Source organism: Coregonus clupeaformis, unplaced genomic scaffold (assembly GCF_020615455.1).
Source record: "Coregonus clupeaformis isolate EN_2021a unplaced genomic scaffold, ASM2061545v1 scaf0574, whole genome shotgun sequence".
NCBI lineage: Eukaryota > Metazoa > Chordata > Actinopteri > Salmoniformes > Salmonidae > Coregonus > Coregonus clupeaformis.
The window spans coordinates 268,397-290,875 of NW_025534029.1; the positions used below are offsets into that span (position 1 = coordinate 268,397).

General features: G+C 45.8%; 1 long non-coding RNA gene across 1 annotated transcript in view; it reads left to right on the forward strand.

The window, feature by feature from the left end:
* LOC123485101 overlaps window positions 1-22,479 on the forward strand; it is a 46,737-nt gene that overhangs the window by 17,255 nt on the left and 7,003 nt on the right. Inside the window, exon 2 of the long non-coding RNA XR_006658867.1 lies at window positions 11,001-11,084. This is a non-coding gene — a long non-coding RNA (uncharacterized LOC123485101). The remainder of the gene's footprint in view (window positions 1-11,000; window positions 11,085-22,479) is intronic.

Sequence of the window (22,479 nt, forward strand, 5' to 3'; positions counted from 1 at the left end):
ACCCCTCCCACTCCACTAGATATTGGAGACCCCCCATCCGACGTCTCGAATCCAAGATGGACTCACGGAGTCGCCGGTGCCTCTCGATGTCAATGGGGTGGAGGAGTCTCCTGATCTCACTTTCTTGGAGTGGGCACAGCTACCACCGGCCTAAGAGACACATGGAACGAGGGGTTAATACTTTTATATTCAACAGGTAGTTGTAATTTGTAACACACCTCGTTCAACCTTCTCAGGACTTTAAATGGCCCTACAAACCGCCGACCCAGTTTCCGACAGGGCAGGCGGAGGGGCAGGTTTCTGGTAGAGAGCCAGACTCGATCACCAGGTGCGTGCACCCGGTCCTCACTGCGGTGGAGATCGGCGCTCGCCTTATGACGACGGAGGGCCCGCTGCAGGTGGACGTGTGCAGCGTTCCATGTCTCCTCCGAGCGCCGCGCCCACTCATCCACCGCAGGAGCCTCGATCTGGCTCTGCTGCCAAGGTGCCAGAACGCCGGCTGGTAACCCAACACACATTGGAAAGGGGTTAGGTTAGTGGAGGAATGGCGTAGGGAATTCTGGGCCATCTCGGCCCAGGGAACATTCTTGCCCACTCTCCGGGCCGGTCCTGGCAGTATGTTCTAGAAACCTACCCATCCTGGTTCACGCGTTCCACCTGCCCATTACTCTCCGGGTGGTAACCCGAGTGAGGCTCACGAGACCCCCCAACCGCTCCATAAAGGCTCTCCAGACCCTGGAGGTAAATTGGGGACCTCGATCAGACACAATATCCTCGGGTACCCCGTAGTGCCGGAACACATGGGTGAATAGTGCTTCGGCAGTTTGCAGGGCAGTAGGAAGGCCCGGCATGGGGAGCAAACGACAGGCCTTAGAAAACCGGTCCACAACGACCAGTATAGTGGTATTCCCCTGTGAAGGAGGAAGGTCAGTAGGAAATCCACCGAGAGGTGAGACCATAGTCGTTGTGGAACGGGCAGGGTGTAGTAACTTACCCCTAGGCAGATGTCTAGGCGCCTTACACTGGGCGCACACCGAGCAGGAGGAAACATAAACCCTCACATCCCTTGCCAACGTGGGCCACCAGTAGCTCGGCACTAAGACAGTGCACTGTCCAGCCGATACCAGGGTGTCCAGAGGAGGGTGACGTGTGAGCCCAATAGATCAATCGATCCCGAACCTCGAGCAGGAGCGTACTTCCGACCCTCCGGGCATTGCGGTGGACTAGGGTGGTGCGTAGCCGCTCGAGACTCAGCATCGACCTCCCACTACCGGTGCACCAGACACGACTCCGGCAGTGGGAGTGGGCTCCACGGACCTCTCCTCCGTGTCATACCGTCGAGACAGTGCATCTGCCTTACCGTTCTGTGACCAGGGATGTACGTGATCTTAAATGTAAACCGGGTCAAAACATATTCCATCTTGCCTTGGCGAGGGTTCAGCCTCCTCGCTGCCGGATGTACTCAGGTTCACGGTGGTCCGTCAAAATGAGGAAAGGGTGTTGAGCCCCCTCAAGCCAGTGCCTCCACACCTTTAGGGCCTGTACCACGGCTAACAGCTCCTGTCCCCCTACGTCAGTTTCGCTCCGCCTGGACGAGGCTCTTGGAATAAAAAGCACAGGGGCGGAGTTTGGTGGCGCGCTTCGGACCGTTGTGAAAGCTACGGCTCCTATACCGGCCTCTGACGCGTCACCTCTACCTGAAATGGCAAGAGGGATCCGGATGCGCCAGCACCGGAGTCGAGTAAACAGGTCCTTCAGCTCCCAAACGGCCCTGTCCGCCTCAGCAGACCACTGCAGGCTACGGACCCCCTTCAAAAGAGAGCGTGATGGGAGCTGCCACCTGTCCAAAACCCCGGATAAACCTCCGGTAGTAATTCGCAAACCCCAAAAACTGCTGCACCTCCTTCACAGTGGTTGGTGTTTGCCAGTGCTACGGCTGACACCCAGTCTACCTCCATCTTCACCCCTGGCGAGACAACTGATACCCCCAAAAAGGGAGACCGACTCCTGGAAAAACAGACACTTCTCTGCCTTAACATACAGGTGCGTGCTCCACCAGCCTCCATAACACTCTGCGCACCAGGGCCACATGCTCGACTCGGGTAGCAGCGAGAATGTCATCATGTACAACACCCCTGCCCCTGCATGTCCCTGAAGATCTCATCCACGAATGATTGGAAAACTGACAAGCGTTCATCAACCGTATTGCATGACAAGATACTCGTAATGGCCCGAGTGGTACTAAAGGCTGTCTTCATTCATCGCCCCTCCCTGATGCGACCAAGTTATGCTGCGCTCTGAGATCTAATTTAGTGAAAAGCTTGGCCCCCGTGCAATGACTCAGTCTGGTCGTAATCAGCGGGAGTGGATAATGTACTTCACCGTGATCTGATTGAGACCACGGTCATCGTATGGGCGTATAACCACCATCCTTTTTCTTCACAAAAAGAAACTCGGGACGCAGGGGAAGTGGAAGGCCGTATGTATCCTTGTCTCAGAGATTCGTCTATGTAAGTCTCATAGCTTTCTTCTCCTCCTGAGACAGGGATACACATGGCTCCGTGGGAGCGCAGCCCTGCCTGAAGTCTATCCACAATCTCCCTGCCTATGGGGCGGAACTGCTGCCTCGACTTACTAAACGCATAGCCAAATCCCCATACTCAGGGAAACATGCAATGCGGGCACCTGGTTTGGACTCTCGGGTGGCCCCTACGAAAGCCTCAAGCTTCGACCACACACTGGGCAGACCACTCCATCAGAGCCCTCTCCTGCCACAAAATAGATGGGTTAGGGTACTCAACAGGGAGCATGCCCAGCACCACCGGATCGCATGCAGCGAGTCGTCGGAAATAGCTGAATCATCTCCTGATGACCCCCTCGCACACATCCTAGTGGCGCAGTGACCTCCTGATCAATCACCGCAACAGACCGGCTATCTAGGGCATAGGAAGGGACATCAACAGGGAGAAGGGGAATCCTAAGGCTAAACAAACTTCTTATCAACAAAATTCCTTCAGCAGCCTGAATCTACGAAGCAGCGCCTTATGGCTGGGAATGAGACTCCTGTGGAAAACGCACAGGTATACAGAAAAATGCAACAGAGGCTCTGGGTGAGTGGGCGCCTACTCACCTGGAAGGACTCCCCAGTGCGGGACCTGTCGTCCCTCTCCCCTAGGAGGCCATCCCCCAGCACCTAGCCGCGGTGTGTCCTCCCGACCACAGTTGGTGCAGAGGATGGACCCCCTCGTGGCCGACCCCTCCTCTCTCTAGCGCCCAGCGCCCCGAGCTCGGCTGGGGCACGGCTCGGAGGCGCTGGAGGGTGAAGTGGACCGGACCCCTCGGGACGTCCGCGGGTAGCCTAGCAGGTTATCCAGCCTGATGGACATGTCGACCAACTGGTCGAACGAGAGGCTGGTGTCCCTACAGGCCAGCTCCCGACGGACGTCCTCGCGTGACTACATCTGTAGTGATCGGTAGAGCCCGCTCATTTCCACCCTGCATCGCCGCTAGAGTACGAATTCTAGGGCGAACTCCTGGGCACTCCTCTTCCCCTGCGGAGGAAGACCAGAGCGCTCCCCGCCGCTTCCTCCGGAGATGGTCACCACCGCCCTGAAGTGGCGGGAGAACTTGTCGGAAGGGATGGTGTCCGCGTCGATCCTCCTCCACTCTGCGTTGGCCCATTCCGGCGCCTTCGAAAGGCAGGAGATCAGGGCGGACACGCTCTCATGTCCCGGGCGCCGGGTGCACAGTGACCAGTGCAGCTCCACCTGGAGAAGGAATCCCTGAACACCGCGCGGTCCCATCGTGAGGCCCTCGGGAGGCGGGGAGTCAACTCCTCTGGGTTCGGAGCAGGAATGGGCTGACTTGCCGATGGTGCTGGCAGAGAGGATGGCGGTGGAGGAGTCCCCCAGCCTCGGATGTGGTGATCACCTCCTGCGGCGGACCCCATCTGCAGGATCTAGTCACTCTGTTCACGGACCTTGTCCTCCACGTCGCCTGGGCTGCTGCGGCTCCTGATTCCATTCTTGAAGGTGTGTGATTCTGTCGTAATGCTGTAGGTGGGTGTAGTGGTGGAGATCAAGCGCAGGACACCCGGTATAGTCAAAGACTTTATGCAATTTCCAACAGGAAAAATCGAACAAACTTGCCCGAAGGCGAAACTACGCACAGGCGATCAAAACAAAAGGCGCACTACACATGTGCGTGAAACGCTCCAACACAGTGGAGTAAAGCTCAACCGAGCGACTAAGTAATTATACAAGCACAACACACGACAGAAATAAATCAATCACACACAACACTAGACAAACACAACGAGAAACTTATAGGACACTAATTACACTAAACGAGAACGGGTGTCACAACAAACAGACAAAAGCAAACGAACATAGAAACATGCAACGGTGGCAGCTAGTATTCCGGAGACAACGAACGCCGAAGCCTGCCCGAACAAAGAAGAGAGGCAGCCTCGGCCGAAACCGTGACAAAAACATTGAAGAAGTTATCCTTTTTAGATAAAACTATACTCAATATATTCACCTGTCACCAAATAATTGATTAAAACACACTATTTTGCAATGAAGGTCTACAGTAGCCTCAACAGCACTCTGTACGATAGCACAACTCCCTTCCATAGACTTACACAGTAATTATGACAACTTCCGGAGGACGTACTCCAACCTATCAGAGCTCTTGCAGCATGAACTGACATGTTGTCCACCCAATCAAAGGATCAGATAATTCATCTAGTACTGAAAGCACAAGCTAAAGCTAGCTAGCTAGCACTGCAGTGCGTAAAATGTGGTGAGTAGTTGACTCAAAGAGAGAGAAAGACAATAGTTTAGCAGTTTTCAACAAACTAATTTATTCAAAAATGAAGGAGAAGGAAGAGAGAGAGAATTCATCATTTCTTTTCACTTTCAGTTTCACTTACTTAGCTAGCAAATGCAGCTGGCTAGTTTAGTTACTCAAACACCCGGCTCCAACAGAGGGATGCTATGTTAGCTAGCTGGCAAGTTTAGTTACTCAAACACCCGGCTCAAACTGAGGGATGCTATGTTAGCTAGCTGGCTAGTTTAGTTACTCAAACACCCTGCTCAAACAGAGTGATGCTATGTTAGCTAGCTGGCTAGTTTAGTTACTCAAACACCCGGCTCAAACAGAGGGATGCTATGTTAGCTAGCTGGCTAGTTTAGTTACTCAAACACCCGGCTCAAACAGAGGGATGCTATGTTAGCTAGCTGGCTAGTTTAGTTACTCAAACACCCTGCTCCAACAAAGGGATGCTATGTTAGCTAGCTGGCTAGTTTAGTTACTCAAACACCCTGCTCAAACAGAGTGATGCTATGTTCGCTAGCTGGCTAGTTTAGTTCCTCAAACACCCGGCTCAAACAGAGGGATGCTATGTTAGCTAGCTGGCTAGTTTAGTTACTCAAACACCCTGCTCAAACAGAGGGATGCTATGTTAGCTAGCTGGCTAGTTTAGTTACTCAAACACCCGGCTCAAACATATAAACATATCTGAATTTGTCCATTAGAAACTCTTGTTTGCAACTGTTGGACAAAAGATTACACCCTAGATAAGCTAATTGCAGGCAAGAGTGTGCAAGCCGGTATTGAATGTGTCACTGTCCGTATGTCACCTACGTTGTAAACTTTCATTCATAGACTAGGTTGTAGCAACCTCATGATGGGTATAGGGGAAATTTGAGTATCATGTAGTAGCCTAAACCTATCGATGTTACATTGAACTGGGTGAATGGAATATGAATGACAGTCATCCAACATGCTGTAATAGAAATAAGGCCATGCTCATTAAAAAATAAATAATGGTCCTCCCTCATCTTAAACGGCACTTACGGCCACTGTTGTCTAGCAATGATCAACAACCAATTTGACGGAGCTTGAAGAATTTGTAAAATAATAATGGGGAAATGTTGCACAATCCAGGTTTAGAAAGCTCTTAGAGACTTACCCAGAAAGATTCAGCTGTAACCGCTGCTAAAAGGTGCTTCTATAAAGTATTGACTCGGGTGTGAATACTTACACTACCGGTCAAAGGTTTTAGATCACCTACTCATTCAAGGGTTTTTCTTTATTTGGACAATTTTCTACATTGTAGACTAATAGTGAAGACATCAAAACTATGAAAAAACACATATGGAATCATGTAGTAACCAAAAAAGTGTTAAACAAATCAAAATATGCTTTATATTTCAGATTCTTCAAATAGCCACCCTTTGCCTTGATGACAGCTTTGCACACTCTTGCCATTCTGTCTACCAGCTTCACCTGGAATGCTTTTCCAACAATCTTGAAGGAGTTCCCACATATGCTGAGCACTTGTTGGCTGCTTTTCCTTCACTCTGAGGTCCGACTCATCCCAAACCATCTCAATTTGGTTTAGGTCGGGGGATTATGGAGGCCAAGTCATCTGATGCAGCACTACATCACTCTCCTTCTTGGTAACGTAGCCCTTACACAGCCTGGAGGTGTGTTGGGTCATTGTCCTATTGAAAAACAAATGATAGTCCCACTAAGTTCAAACCAGATGGTATGGTGTATCGCTGCAGAATGCTGTGGTAGCCATGCTGGTTAAGTGTGCCTTGAATTCTAAATGAATCACAGACAGTGTCACCAGCAAAGCACCCCCACACCATACCACCTCCTCCTCCATGCTTTACGGTGGGAAATACACATGCAGAGATCATCCGTTCACCCACACATCATCTCAAACAGACACAGCGGTTTGAACCAAAAATCTCAAATTTAGACTACAGACCAAAGGACAAATTTCCACCGGTCTAATGTCCATTGCTCGCGTTTCTTGGCCCAAGCAAGTCTCTTCTTCTTATTGGTGTCCTTTAGTAGTGGTTTCTTTGCAGCAGTTCGACCATGAAGGACTGATTCACACAGTCCCCTCTAAACAGTTGATGTTGAGGTGTGTCTGTGACTTGAACTCTGAAGCATTTATTTGGGCTGCAATTTCTGAGGCTGGTAACTCTAATGAACTTATCCTCTGCAGCAGAGGTAATTGGGTCTTCCATTCCTGTGGCGGTCCTCATGAGAGCCAGTTTCATCATAGAGCTTGATGGTTTTTGCGACTGCACTTTAAGAAACGTTCAAAGTTCTTGAAATGAGTGACTGATCTTCATGTCTTAAAGTAATGATGGACTGTCGTTTCTCTTTGCTTATGTGAGCTGTTCTTGCCATAATATGGACTTGGTCTTTTATCAAATATGGCTATCTTCTGTATACCCCCCCTTACCTTGGCACAACACAACTGATTGAATCAAATGCATTAAGAAGGAAAGAAATTTCAAAAATTAACTTTTAAGAAGGCACACCTGTTTATTGAAATGCATTCCAGGTGACTACCTCATGAAGCTGGTTGAGAGAATGTCAAGAGTGTCCAAAGCTGTCATCAAGGCAAAGGGTGGCTATTTGAAGAATCACAAATATTTTTTCGACCCCAGGAAGAGTAGCTGCTGCCTTGGGAGAATCTAAAGGGGATCCCTAATGACTACAAATACTTTTTTGGTTACTACATGATTCCATATGTGTTATTTCATAGTTTTGATGTCTTCACTATTATTCTACAATGTAGAGCATAGTAAAAAATTAAGAAAAACCCTTGAATGAATAGGTGTTCTAAAACATTTGACCGGTAGTGTATGTAAATGAGATTTTTCTGTATTTAATTTAAATATATTTGCAAAAATTTCTAACAACATGTTTTCACTTTGCCATTATGGGGTATTGTGTAAGGGGGTAAAAAACTATTTAATTCAATTTGAATTCAGGCTGTAACACAACAAAATGTGGAATAAGTCAAGGGGTATGTATCCATTCTGAAGGCACAGTAGCTATAGATAGTTTAATTTAAATAGATTTATGCACAACAGCGTTCTATCCAAGCTGGGAGAGAGCACGAGGAGGGTTCATGTCATGCAGGTTCAGGTAGCCGCTACAGGACAGTTGTATATTATTTAAAACATCAATTGGTAGCTGATTAGTATGCATGGACAATTTATTTTTAAATCTGCAATGTTTGAATGTCCAGCTTTAATTACTGAATAAGAAATGACATTATTACCACCAGCCAGCAGGCTATATAATTGCAGCATTACGACACAGTGTATAGATTTCGTGAAATGTTAAGCCCTGTGTTGCTCAGTTGGTAGAGCATGTCTTTTGCAACGGCAGGGTTGTGGGTTCGATTCCCACGGGGGGCCAGTATGAAAAAAAATATATATATGCACTCACTAACTGTAAGTCGCTCTGGATAAGAGCATCTGCTAAATGACTAAAATTAGAAAATGACGACCTGGTTCTCCTCAGACTTGACTGCCCTTGACCAGCACAAAAACATCCTGTGGCGTACTGCATTTGCATCGAATAGCCCCCGCGATATGCAACTTTTCAGGGAAGTTAGGAACCAATATACACAAGCAGTTAGAGAAGCAAAGGCAAGCTTTTTCAAACAGAAATTTGCATGCTGTAGCACTAACTCCAAAAAGTTTTGGGACACTGTAATGTCCATGAGAATAAGAGCACCCCCTCCCAGCTGCCCACTGCACTGAGGCTAGGAAACACCATCACCACCGATAAATCTACAATAATCAAGAATTTCAACAAGCATTTTGCTATGGCTGGCCATGCTTTCCACCTGGCTACCACTACCCCGGCCACCAGGTCTGCACCCTCCGCTGCAACTTGCCCATGCCCCCCCCCCCTCCGCTTCTCCTTCACACAAATTCAGACAGCTGATGTTCTGAAAGAGTTGCAAAATCTGGACCCCTACAAATCATCTGGGCTAGACAATCTGGACCCTTTCTTTCTAAAATTAGCTGCCGAAATTGTCGCAACCCCAATTACTAGCCTGTTCAACCTCTCTTTCGTAACGTCTGAGATCCCCAGAGATTGGAAAGCTGCCCATCTTCAAAGGGGGTGACACTCTAGATCCAAACTGTTACAGACCTATATCCATCCTGCCCTGCCTTTCGAAAGTTTTTGAAAGCCAAGTTAACAAACAGATCACCGACCATTTCGAATCCAACCGTACCTTCTCCGCTATGCAATACGGTTTCCGAGCTGGTCATGGGTGCACCTCAGCCACGCTCAAGTTCCTAAACTATATTATAACCGCGATCGATAATAGACAGTACTGTGCAGCCGTCTTCATCGACCTGGCCAAGGCTTTCGACTCTGTCAACCACCGCATTCTTATTGGCAGACTAAATAGCCTTGGTTTCTCAAATGACTGCCTCGCCTGGTTCACCAACTACTTCTCAGATAGAGTTCAATGTGTCAAATCGGAGGGCCTGTTGTCTGGACCTATGGCAGTCTCTATGGGGAGTGCCAAAGGGTTCAATTCTTGGGCCGACTCTTTCTCTGTGTATATCAATGATGTCGCTCTTGCTGCTGGTGACTCTCAGATCCACCTCTACGCAGACGACACCATTTTGTATACATCTGGCCCTTCATTGGACACTGTGTTAACAAACCTCCAAACGAGCTTCAATGCCATACAACACTTCTTCAGTAGCCTCCAACTGCTCTTAAACACTAGTAAAACTAAATGCATGCTCTTCAATCGAACGCTGCTGGCACCCGCCCACCCGACTAGAATCACTACTCGACGGGTCTGACCTAGACTATGTGGACAACTACAAATACCTAGGTGTCTGGTTAGACTGTAAACTCTCCTTCCAGACTCACATTAAGCATCTCCAATCCAAAGTTAAATCTAGAATCAGCTTCCTATTTCGCAACAAAGCCTCCTTCACTCATGCTGCCAAACATGCCCTCGTAAAACTGACTATCCTACCGACCCTTGACTTCGGCCATGTCATTTACAAAATAGCCTCCAACACTCTTCTCATCAAATTGGATGTAGTCTATCACAGTGCCATCCGTTTTTCACCAAAGCCCCATATACTACCCATCACTGTGACCTGTACGCTCTTGTTGGCTGGTCCTCACTACATATTCGTCGCCAAACCCACTGGCTCCAGGCCATCTATAAATCACTGCTAGGCAAATCCCTGCCTTATCTTAGCTCATTGGTCACCATAGCAACATCCATCCGTAGTATGCGCTCCAGCAGGTATATCTCACTGGTCATCCCCAAAGCCAACACCTCCTTTGGCCGCCATTCCTTCCAGTTCTCTGCTGCCAATGACTGGAACGAACTGCAAAAATCTCTGAAGCTGGAGACTCTTATCTCCCTCACTAACTTTAAGCATCAGTTGTCAGAGCACCTTACCGATCACTGCACCTGTACACAGCCCATCTGAAATTAGCCCACCCAACTACCTCATCCCCATATTGATATTTATTTTGCTTATTTGCACCCCAGTATCTCTATTTGCACATCATATCTTGCACATCTATCATTCCAGTGTTAATACTTATTGTAATTATTTTGCACTATGGCCTATTTATTGCCTTACCTCCATAACTTGCTACATTTGCACACACTGTATATATATTTTCTGTTGTATTTTTGACTTTATGTTTTGTTTTACCCCATATGTAACTCTGTGTTGTTGTTTTTATCGCACTGCTTTGCTTTATCTTGGCCAGGTCGCCGTTGTAAATGAGAACTTGTTCTCAACTGGCTTACCTGGTTAAATAAACGTTAAATAATATAAAAATATAAAAATTATTTGTATGTTGGCCGAATCCCAACGTTTCAGTTGAACGGAAGTGAAGGCGGAGCCTGGCTCTTTTCTCTTGTGACTTTACGCTCCGTGCAGAGTAGAACACCAGACAACATGATTGAACAAAGGAGGAATGTTAAAATTATATCGGACGGTAATTTTTGAAAATGAGCTAAACAGACTTCTGCTGTATTATTTGTATGTTGGCGGAAGTCCCATTTTTCAGTCGAACGGAAGCGAAGATGGAGTCACATGTTCTCTATTCTCCATTTTGTCTTGTGACTTTAGGCATGTTGAAATATAACGTCTCGGTCCTCTACCTCCCTGATCTAAAAGGTCTGTAGACTAGAGATAAACAGCTAGTTAACTTCGCCTGAACTCTGCAATCGACCATAAACACACGTTTCTACAATGAATCAGGTGAGTTTAGATTAATTTAATCATTTTTATAACCGGTCTTTGTGGCCTACTTCCTGCTTCTACACTGCGCACATTTAATGGTCCTTGACTTTTGGAAAATAATTTGTGTAGTTTAGCTGGTTAATCGTAGCCAGGCCCGGCAGCAGGATGAACACGGCAAGGGGGCATCAGAAATGACTAAGGGGGCACAACTATTTTCGCTTGCTGATAACACAGGATGGATAATAATCGATAGTACAATTACACACAATGTATTTGCAGCCAAGCACGGCTGTCTTGCAGCAAGAATACAGGCTACTGCACCGCTTTACAAACATGGACAATTCCTAAAAAGCAAGTCATGACAACGCTACACAGCTACATGCACAATACCCAACAATCCAATGCAAAACAGTTGCTAATTACCGTAATAATACAATGCATTTCCAATCGCGGTAAGCAAACAATAATGCACTACCAATTACTTATTGGTACAATGCAGCTAGTTGGAGCTTACCAGTTGGCTGTAGGCTACTCCACTAGCAGCTTGCCAGTTGGCTGTAGGATACTCCACTAGCAGTTTGCTAAAAACTGTAAGCAAGCTAGCCTTTTAGCTTCACAAAGATTTAGATGTGGCTTTGTGTTGTAGGTTACGGTCTAGCTGAAAGGTGAGTTCCTCTCCCAGTGTCTGGTGTAAAGCAGAATGAAGCAGTCTTTCCTCTAGGATCTCCCGTTTGGGCTTCATCCCGTAAAACTCCCCAGTCTTTGACGATGTCAAGCATTTCCTTACCATGATGCAGCCATCACCATGCTTGAAAATAAGGAGGCAGTTACTCAGTGATGTTATGTTGGATTTTACCCAAACTTAAGGCTTTGCATTTAGGCCCAAAAAGTGTATTCATTTGCCCTGTTAATTTTTTTGCAGTATTACTTTAGTGCCTTGTTGCAAACAAGATCTGGAATATTTATATTCTCCTTTCACTCTGTCATTATTGGGGATTATTGTGAACATCTTTGATGTGTCTGGGTGGCTTAATACACCATACACAAAATCATTATTAACAGAGGAAGGGTTAGTCATTCAAAAAAAATCATGTTAACCGCTATTAGTTTACAGTCCATATCACTTATTATGTGATTTCTTAACACCAACTTTACTGACTATATTAGTTATTGTTTTGTATTTGTTTGTACACATTTGTAGAATTTTGTTTTTACTTTCACATTATTTTGTGTAGATGAATTACGAAAACATATAATCAAACCTATTTCAATCCCACTTTTTAAAGCAACAAATGTGAAAAAAGTTATAGTGGGTGTAGACATTCCATAGGCACTGTATAGCCTAATAATATTTAGGAAGTTCATTTCCTTGGGAAGATAACTGCCCGTGCTTCTCCATCCATTCAAATATAGACTACTCTATTTAATTGAGACCAAACACTCACCTGATCTGGCACGCCCAACTAGGAGAGGAGAGGTATGGCTGCTGAACTAGGAGAGGAGAGGTATTGCTGCCGAACTAGGAGAGGAGAGGTATGGCTGCTGAACTAGGAGAGGAGAGGTATGGCTGCTGAACTAGGACAGGAGAGGTATGGCTGCTGAACTAGGACAGGAGAGGTATGGCTGCCGAACTAGGAGAGGAGAGATATGGCTGCTGAACTAGGAGAGGAGAGGTATGGCTGCTGAACTAGGAGAGGAGAGGTATGGCTGCCGAACTAGGAGAGGAGAGGTATGGCTGCCGAACTAGGAGAGGAGAGGTATGGCTGCTGAACTAGGAGAGGAGAGGTATGGCTGCCGAACTAGGAGAGTAGAGGAGAGGTATGATTGCTGAACTAGGAGAGGAGAGGAGAGGTATGGCTGCTGAACTAGGAGAGGAGAGGTATGGCTGCCGAACTTCAAGCAGCAAGAAAGATGAGCGGTCCGTTACACTTTCTCTTGACCTACGTTTTGCATTTAGGATATAGCCTGTCTTTTAGGAGCGGGAATATTTTCAGTCAGAGACAAATAAATGGATAATTAATATATATTTTCAAAAGGACAAGACTCAACGCTTATTCCCCATGTTGCGCCTTTTGCTTTATGATGATAAGATTTTGGGATTTCACCTCGACTCACGTTGGTTGAGCGCCCCCAAATTCTTTCTATTAACAGACACTGTAGTAAACTATAGCCTAATTATATTTAAGTGAATTTCCTTTGAAAGATAACTGCCACGTGATTTATTCGCCCATTCATAGGTAGGTCTTTTAGTACAATAGCTAGGCTAACGCATACACAGCAGAAAGACACCGTTTCCAAATAATCAGCGGAACAACTATATTTATCACAACGTTTTCTGTCTGACCGCCCTCAACATGAAAAATACAGACCGCGCTGCAATGATCTCCCAGAGCCCGCAGCCCTCTACCTCCAAACGTCTTTGTTGTACCATTTGAAAGTGGAAAGAAATATATACAGTACCAGTCAAAAGTTTGGACACCTACTCATTCAAGGGTTTTTCTTTATTTTTACGTTGTAGAATAATAGTGAAGACATCTAAACTATGAAATAACACAAATGGAATCATGTAGTAACCAAGAAAGTGTTAAACAAATAAATATATATTTTATATTTGAGATTCTTCAAAGTAGCCACCCTTTGCCTTGATGACAGCTTTGCACACTCTTGGCATTCTCTCAACCATCTTCATGAGGTAGTCACCTGGAATATATTTTGATTTGTTTAACACTTTGTTGGTTACAACATGATTTCATATGTGTTATTTCATAGTTTTGATGTTATTACATTTTAGTACATTTGTCAGCCAAAACATGACACCCGCCCTTTTTTTCATGTGTTCTATCGCAAACTGTCATAAACATAAAGCTTTCCAACGTAACATCAACTTTCCAATCAAAGCCACATTGACAATTTGAAATTAGCACATCGATTACAAAAAATTACAATTTAATATATTTAAATTCCACTTTGTAACGTTACAAAATGTGAAAAAGGTTCAAGGGAGTGCAGACGTTCTAAAGGCAATGTATTATATTAGGTTAACATTTCAAAATAGTCTGATGCATATCCTGTAGATCAGATCAAATAGCCTGAAGATCAGATCAAATAGCCTGTAGATCAGATCAAATATCCTGTAGATCAGATCAAGGAATGTTGTCTATACTTCCATCCCTTTTGTTATTGGCTGATTCCATCGCCAGCAATGCCCAAAAATATTCTTGGAATTCTCACATAGAAACGTAATTGGGGTCTAAAATAAAAATAAGCTAAATCAATTTGCCCTTTTTCCCGATAGGGAGTGTGCTATTGGTCTGAAGTGTAAGATATTGGTTTCTCCTGTGGGAGCCCCAGGTGCATATCGTGCGTGTTACTTTTAACATGCTGTGAAAGTAGTACTCACTTTTAGGAATGGGTAATTGTTTACAAGTTGGAAGCTATATCATAAACCCATCGTTGAAAACCACATTTTTCATTTTCTGTTGTTTGGTAACTCCTGTTGTTCAACGGACCGGAATGAAGAAGCAGAGTTTGGAAAAAATGTATTTGGTGTCCATTAAGTCTTAAACAGCAAGGGGGCAATGTTTCCACTCCGTTGTGGCCGTCCCCATTTAAATGCAAGACCTCATCATACCATTGTTGTGTTGTTTTACCCTCAGTGTACTAACATGAGAACTCTACTACCCTCTTTTTGGGATTTTCAGGAAACACCTATTCCACCCCCTCTCCTTCCAACCTTCCTCCCCCTCCCCTCTTGGGGTCCCAGGTCGTGCCTATCCTGGTAACTTACTGCTGGGTCTGAAGAGGGTGTCTGTGCTGCTGGTCGACTGCAGGAAAACACCGGGACGGAGTGGGTTTATGCTCTTACATACATTTATTTTGGGACACTCCCTAGATTTCCTTAATTACCATTAAATACAATCACTAACCTTCTTAAAATGTTGAATCATTAGAAGCACTCCTACCCCATTGGTTACATTGATGATTTTAACCCATCCAAAATGCTAAAATTTGATCACAAGAGTTTGGAAAGCTGGGCCTTGAACTAACTTCGATATGAAGAAGGAACCCTAACTGTCTGTCTTTGTTTCACAGGGGACAGCCCTAACCGTCGCTCTCTCAGTAGAAGGGGTTTATCATCTGGGGAGGCTAATCAACATCATGATGCTGAGGAGGCAGAGAAGTGTCTCTCCAGATCAGAACACCTCAAGAAACACCAGCTGAGACTTACAGGGAAGAAACCTCACTGCTGCTTTGACTGTGGAAAGAGTTTCACCTCTTCAACAAATCTTAATACACACAAGAGAATACACACAGGAGAGAAACCTTATAGCTGTGATCAATGTGGGAAGAGGTTCACTCAGTCAGGAGACCTGGCTTTACACAAGAGAATACACACAGGAGAGAAGCCTTTTGGTTGTGATCAGTGTGGGAAGAGATTCACTCAGTCAGGAAGCCTGGTTGAACACAAGAGAATACACACAGGAGAGAAGCCTTTTGGTTATGATCAGTGTGGGAAGAGATTCACTCAGTCAGGAATCCTGGCTTTACACAAGAGAAAACACCACACTGTTGGGTAACCTTTCCACTTTTGTTAGCTCAATCCAGTTAATGGTAGACTAGTGTACACACACCGGAGAAAAGACCTACAGGGTGAGTTTTGCCACCCCAAGCGTTCTTAATGTGGCCTTCCTTAGTGTAATTTGATGTACTGTCAACAAGGGTCCACCCTCTGAAAACTTTAACTATCCATTATTTCCAGATTTCTATTAATTGCAATGTGAGTGAAATAGTCTGTTTGAATGGTGTGGGCGTACGTACCCCAACAACAGAATGGTGTGATTGTTTCCCAACAACTGGATTGGTCAGCTCATAGAAAGCAGGGCGGTAGCTCCTCCCCCTCTCTCTGCAAGTCTATCGTTAGGGTTAAGGCAAGAGTCCGTTTAACATGTTGACTAGTTGGGATGTGGTCAGAAAAGTCCCTTAAGTCGCTGCCGTCCCACAGTCTGTTGACAGATGCTATGATACCAGTTAAGTCTGTTCACCAGAGATTACAGAAATGTTGGCAGGTAGATTTCTTTGGTTTGCTTAGCGAGCAAGCTAGAGGGATCTGAAGACTGATATCAATGTCTGAGGACAATTCACCATCACCATGATCAACCCTGTCTACCATCCAACTCATCATGATCAACCCCGTCCACCATCCAGCTCACCTTATTTTGAAATGACATGATATTGTTTGGCAGAATGAACACAGTGTAGTGAATATTTTCCCAAACTGCGTTACCCACTCCAGTCAGCAGATGACGATGTGAGTCTTTCAAGAGCTGTTTCCTCCAGTGGACAGGACGCTTTTTCAACAACAACACGGACTCATCAGCCGCCTCGGTAGCTTGCTAGCAAACAAACAAACCACAAAGTTTGCTGCTTCAGTGTTTTTAGATATTTTTCTCAGATGTTACTATGGTATACTGAAGTATAATTACAAGCATTCCATCAGTTTCAAAGGCTTTTATTGACAATTACATTAAATTATGCAATGAGTTAATATTTCCATTGTTGACCCTTCTATTTCAAGACCTCTGCAATGGCATGCTGTCAATTAACTTCTGGGCCACATCCTGACTGATGGCAGCCCATTCTTGCCTAATCAATGCTTGGTGTTTGTCAGAATTTGTGGGATTAAGTTCTGGGGAGTTTCGTTGCCCATGGACCCAATATTTCAATGTTTTGTTCCCTGAGCCACTTGGTTATCACCTTTGCCTTATGGCAAGGTGCTCCATCATGCTGGAAAAGACATTGTTCGTCACCAAACTGTTCTTGTATGGTTGGGAGAAGTTCCTCTCAATTGTGAGTGAGCCCACTCCCTTGGCTGAGAAGCAACCCCACACATGAATGGTCTCAGGATGCTTTACTGTTGGCATGACACAGGACTGATGGTAGCGCTCACCTTGTCTTCTCCGACAAGCTTTTTCCGGATGCTCCAAACAATCGGAAAGGGGATTCATCAGAGAAAATGACTTTACCCCAGTCCTCAGCAATTCAATCCCTGTACCTTTTGCAGAATATCAGTCTGTCCCTGATGTTTTTCCTTGGGAGAGTAGTGGCTTCCTCGCTGCCCTTCTGACACCAGGCCATCCTCCAAAAGTCTTCGCCTCACTGTGCGTGCAGATACACTCACACCTGCCTGCTTCCATTCCTGAGCAAGCTCTGCACTGGTGGTGCCCCGATCCCGCAGCTGAATCAACTTAGGAGACGGTCCTGGCGCTTTGCTGGATTTTCTTAGGCGCCCTGAAGCCTTCACAACAATTGAACCTCTCTCCTTGAAGTTCTTGATGATCCGATAAATGGTTGATTTAGGTGCAATCTTACTAGCAGCAATATCCTTGCCTGTGAAGCCCTTTTTGTGCAAAGCAATGATGACGGCAAGTGTTTCCTTTCAGGTAACCATGGTTAACAGAGGAAGAACAATGATTTCAAGCACTACCGTCCTTTTTAAAGCTTCCAGTCTGTTATTCTAACTCAATCAGCATGACAGGAGGATCTCCAGCCTTGTCCTCGTCAACACTCACCTGTGTTAACGAGAGAATCACTGACATGTCAGCTGGTCCCTTGTGCGCAGGGGGCTGAAATGCAGTGGAAATGTTTTTTGGGGATTAAGTTCATTTTCATGGCAAAATGCAATTAATTGCAATTCATCTGATCACTCTTCATAACTGTCACACTCTGGCTATGGACTCGAGTTATTGTGCCAGGGTGTGTTTGTTTCGGTGTGTTTTCGTTTTCTATGTTGGGTAGTCTAGTTGTTCTTTTTCTATGTGTACCTGAGTGACTCCCAATCAGAGGTAACGAGTGTCAGCTGTTGGCTCGTTGTCTCTGATTGGGAGCCATATTTAAACTGTCGGTTTTCCTTTGTGTTTGGTGGGTTCTTGTTTCGTGTTGGTTGTGTTTGACCGTTTACTGTCACGTTACCGTCTTTTGTTGTTTTGATCGCGTTTCACTAATAAATGAGTATGTTTGCCTGCAACGCTGCGCCTTGGTCTACTCCTTACCCTGACGTTCGTGACAATAACAGTCGGGAGTATATGCAAATTGCCATCATAAAAACTGAGGCAGCAGACTTTGTGAAAATTAATATTTGTGTCATTCTCAACTTTTGACCAAGACTGTATATTAACAGCAGGGTTTTAAACACAGTCTGTGTGCTTACTAGTTATTACGTATCATATACAGTTGAAGTCGGAAGTTTACATACACTTAGGTTGGAGTCATTAAAACTCATTTTTTCAACCACTCCACACATTTCTTGTTAACAAACTATTCATAAGGTTCATCCTTAGGAGCTATTTCCAAATACCTGAAGGTACCACGTTCATCTGTACAAACAATAGTACACAAGTATAAACAAACACCATGGGACCACGGAGCCGTACACCACTCAGGGGGAAGGAGACGCGTTTCTGTCTTCTAGAGATGAACGTACTTTGGTGCGAAAAGTGCAAATCAATCCCAGAACAACAGGTATAAAAGTATCTATATCCACAGTAAAACGAGTCCTATATCAACATAACCTGAAAAGCTGCTCGGCAAGGAAGAAGCCACTGCTCCAAAACCGCCATAAAAAAGACAGACTACGGTTTGCAACTGCACATGGGGACAAAGATTGTACTTTTGGAGAAATGTCCTCTGGTCTGATGAAACAAAAAATAGAACTGTTTGGCCAAATGACCATCGTTATGTTTGGAGGAAAAAAGGGGGGGGTCGCTTGCAAGCCGAAGAACACCATCCCAACTGTGAAGAACGGGGTGGCAGCGTCATGCTGTGGGGGTGATTTGCTGAAAGGAGGGTCTGGTGCACTTCACAAAATAGATGGCATCATGCGGAAGGAAAATTATGTGGATATATTGAAGCAACATCTCAAGACATCAGTCAGGAAGTTAAAGCTTGGTCGCAAATAGGTCTTCCAAATGGACAATGACCCCAAGCATACTTCCAAAGTTGTGGCAAAATGGCTTAAGGACAACAAAGTCAAGGTATTGGAGTGGCCATCACAAAGCCCTGACCTCAATCCTATAGAACATTTGTGGGCAGAACTGAAAAAAGCATGTTCGAAAGCAAGGAGGCCTACAAACCTGACTCAGTTACACTAGCTCTGTCAGGAGGAATGGGCCAAAATTCACCCAACTAATTGTGGGAAGCTTGTGGAATGCTACCCGTAACGTTTGACCAAAGTTAAACAATTTAAAGGCAATGCTACCAAATACTAATTGAGTGTATGTAAACTTCTGACTCACTGGGAATGTGATGAAAGAAATAAAAGCTGAAATAAATCATTCTCTCTACTATTATTCTGACATTTCACATTCTTAAAATAAAGTGGTGATCCTAATTGACCTAAGACAGGACATTTCTACTGGGATTAAATGTCAGGAATTGTGAAAAACTGAGTTTAAATACATTTGGCTAAGGTGTATGAGGAGGAACGAAACTGTGGCATTTTAAAAAAGAGATCTTAAAACACACCTTTTTAGTGGTGCTTTTCCTCAGGGTGCTTTTTAGTCGTGCATTTTAATTGTAATTCTTTAGTTTTTTATCCTCTTATATTTGTGTAATAAATATTTAGTTTCATTTTAATTGTTTTTATTAGTTTTTTTTCCTGTGATGCACATTGAGTTCCATTCCATGTCTGAAATGTGCTGTATAAATAAAGCTTGATTTGATTCTCTATGGTGTTATTAGGTGCCTAATATTGAGTTAGGCCTGTAAGGTAAGATAGACTGATATGATTGAAATCTCTATGGTGTTATTGAATTTAAACAACAAGGCACTCAGCCCCGTGGATTATTGTGAACAACTAAGAGCTGTTCTCTAACATGACGTGAAGAGGAGTGAATAACATAACTAAGAGCTGTTCTTATTGGAGATTTTTAGTTATAAACTAATTATATGAATTCTGCATGTTCTATAATGAAACACCTTTATGCCCGATATACCTATGGATTAACATTTACATTACATTTTACATTTTAGTCATTTAGCAGACGCTCTTATCCAGAGCGACTTACAGGAGCAATTAGGGTTAAGTGCCTTGCTCAAGGGCACATTAACGTCATTTAGCAGACGCTCTTAGCCAGAGCGACTCACAAATTGGTGCGTTCACCCTATAGCCAGTGGGATAACCACTTTACAATTTTTTTGGGGGGTAGAAGGATTACTTTATCCCTATCCCAGGTATTCCTTAAAGAGGTGGGGTTTCAAATGTCTCCGGGAAGTTGGTGGTGAGTGACTCTCACGCTGTCCGGCGTCGTGAGGGAGCTTGTTCCACCATTGGGGTGCCAGAGCAGCGAACAGTTTTGACTGGGCTGAGCGGGAACTATGCTTCCGCAGAGGAAGGGAGCCAGCAGGCCAGAGGTGGATGAACGCAATGCTCGTTTGGGTGTAAGGGACTGATCAGAGCCTGAAGGTAACAGAGGTGCGTTCCCCTCACTGCTCCATAGGCAAGCACCATGGTCTTGTAGCGGATGCGAGCTTCAACTGGAAGCCAGTGGAGTGTGGCGGAGGGAGGGGGGTGACGTGAGAGAACTTGGGAAGGTTGGAACACCAGACGGGCTGCGGGCATTCTGGATGAGTTGTAGGGGTTTAATGGCACAGGCAGGGAGGCCAGCCAACAGCGAGTTGCAGTAGTTCAGACGGAGATGACAAGTGCCTGGATTAGGACCTGTGCCGCTTCCTGTGTAAGGCAGGGTCGTATCTCGAATGTTGTAGAGCATGAACCTGCAGGAGCGGGTCACCGCCTTGATGTTGGCGGAGAACGACAGGGTGTTGTCCAGGGTCACGCCTAGGCTCTTCGAGAGACTCTGGGAGGAGGACACAGCGGAGTTGTCAACCGTGATGGTAGGGATCATGGAATGGGCAGTCCTTCCCCGGGAGGAAGAGCAGCTCCGTCTTGCCAGGGTTCAGCTTGAGGTGGTGATCCGTCATCCATACTGATATGTCTGCCAGACATGCAGAGATGCGATTCCGCCACCTGGTTATCAGAAGGGGGAAAGGAGAAGATTAGTTGTGTATCGTCAGCGTAGCAATGATAGGAAAGGCCATGTGAGGATATGACAGAGCCAAGTGACTTGGTGGGGAGAAAAGGGAGAGGGCCTAGAACTGAGCCCTGGGGGACACCAGTGGTGAGAGCACGGGTGCGGAGACAGCTTCTCGCCACGCCACTTGGTAGGAGCGACCGGTCAGGTAGGACGCAACCAGGAGTGAGCCGCGCCGGAGATGCCCAGCTCGGAGAGGGTGGAGAGGAGGATCTGATGGTTCTCAGTATCAAAGGCAGCAGACAGGTCTAGAAGGGACAAGAGCAGAGGAGAGAGAGTTAGCTTTAGCAGTGCCAAGGAGAGTCTCCAAGTGACACAGAGAAGAAGCAGTTCTCAGTTGAATGACCAGTCCTGAAACCTGATTGGTTTGGATCAAGAAGGTCATTCTGAGAGAGATAGCAAGAGAGTTGGCTAAAGACGGCACGCTCAATAGTTTTGGAAAGAAAAGAAAGAAGGGATACGGTCAGTAGTTGTTGACATCAGTGAGGGTCGAGTGTTGGTTTTTTGAGAAGGGGAGCAACTCTCGCTCTCTTGAAGACGGGAAGGGACATGGCCAGCGGTCAGAGGATGAGTTGATCAGCGAGGTGAAGTGGGGAGAAGGTCACCGGAGATGGTCTGGAGAAGGGAGGAGGGGATGGGGTCAAGCCGGGCAGGTTGTTGGGCGGCCTGCAGTCACAAGTCGCAGGGATTTTATCTGGAGAGAGAGGGGAGAAAGAAGTCAAAGCATAGGGTAGGGCAGTGAGGCAGGACCAGCAGTGTGCAGTAGACTTGAACAAACGAGGATCGGATGTACGCTCAACCTTTTTTTTCAAAGTGGTTGACCGAAGTCATCCACAGAGAGAGGAGGGGGGGAGGATTCAGGAGGGAGGAAAATGTGGCAAAAAGAGCTTCCTAGGGTTAGAGGCAGATGTTGGAATTTAGAGTGGTAGAAGGTGGCCTTAGCAGCAGAAACAGATGAAGAAAAGTAGAGAGGAGGGAGGAAAAGATGCCAGGTCGGCAGGGAGTTTAGTTTCTTCCATTTCGGCTCCGCATGCCCGGAGCTCTGTTCTGTGAGCTCGCAATGAGTCATCAAGCCACGGAGCTGGAGGGGAGGACCGAGCCGGCCGGGAGGATAGGGGACTACAGAGAGTCAAAGGATGCAGAAAGGGAGGGAGGGAGGGATTGAGGAGGCAGAATCAGGAGATTGAGGGGAGAAGGATTGAGCAGAGGAAGAGAGATAGGGATGGAAGAGGAGAGAGTATGGGAGAGAGAGAGCGAAGGTTGCGGCGGCGCATTACCATCTGTGTAGGGGCAGGAGTGAGTAGGTGTGGGAGGAGAGCGAGAGA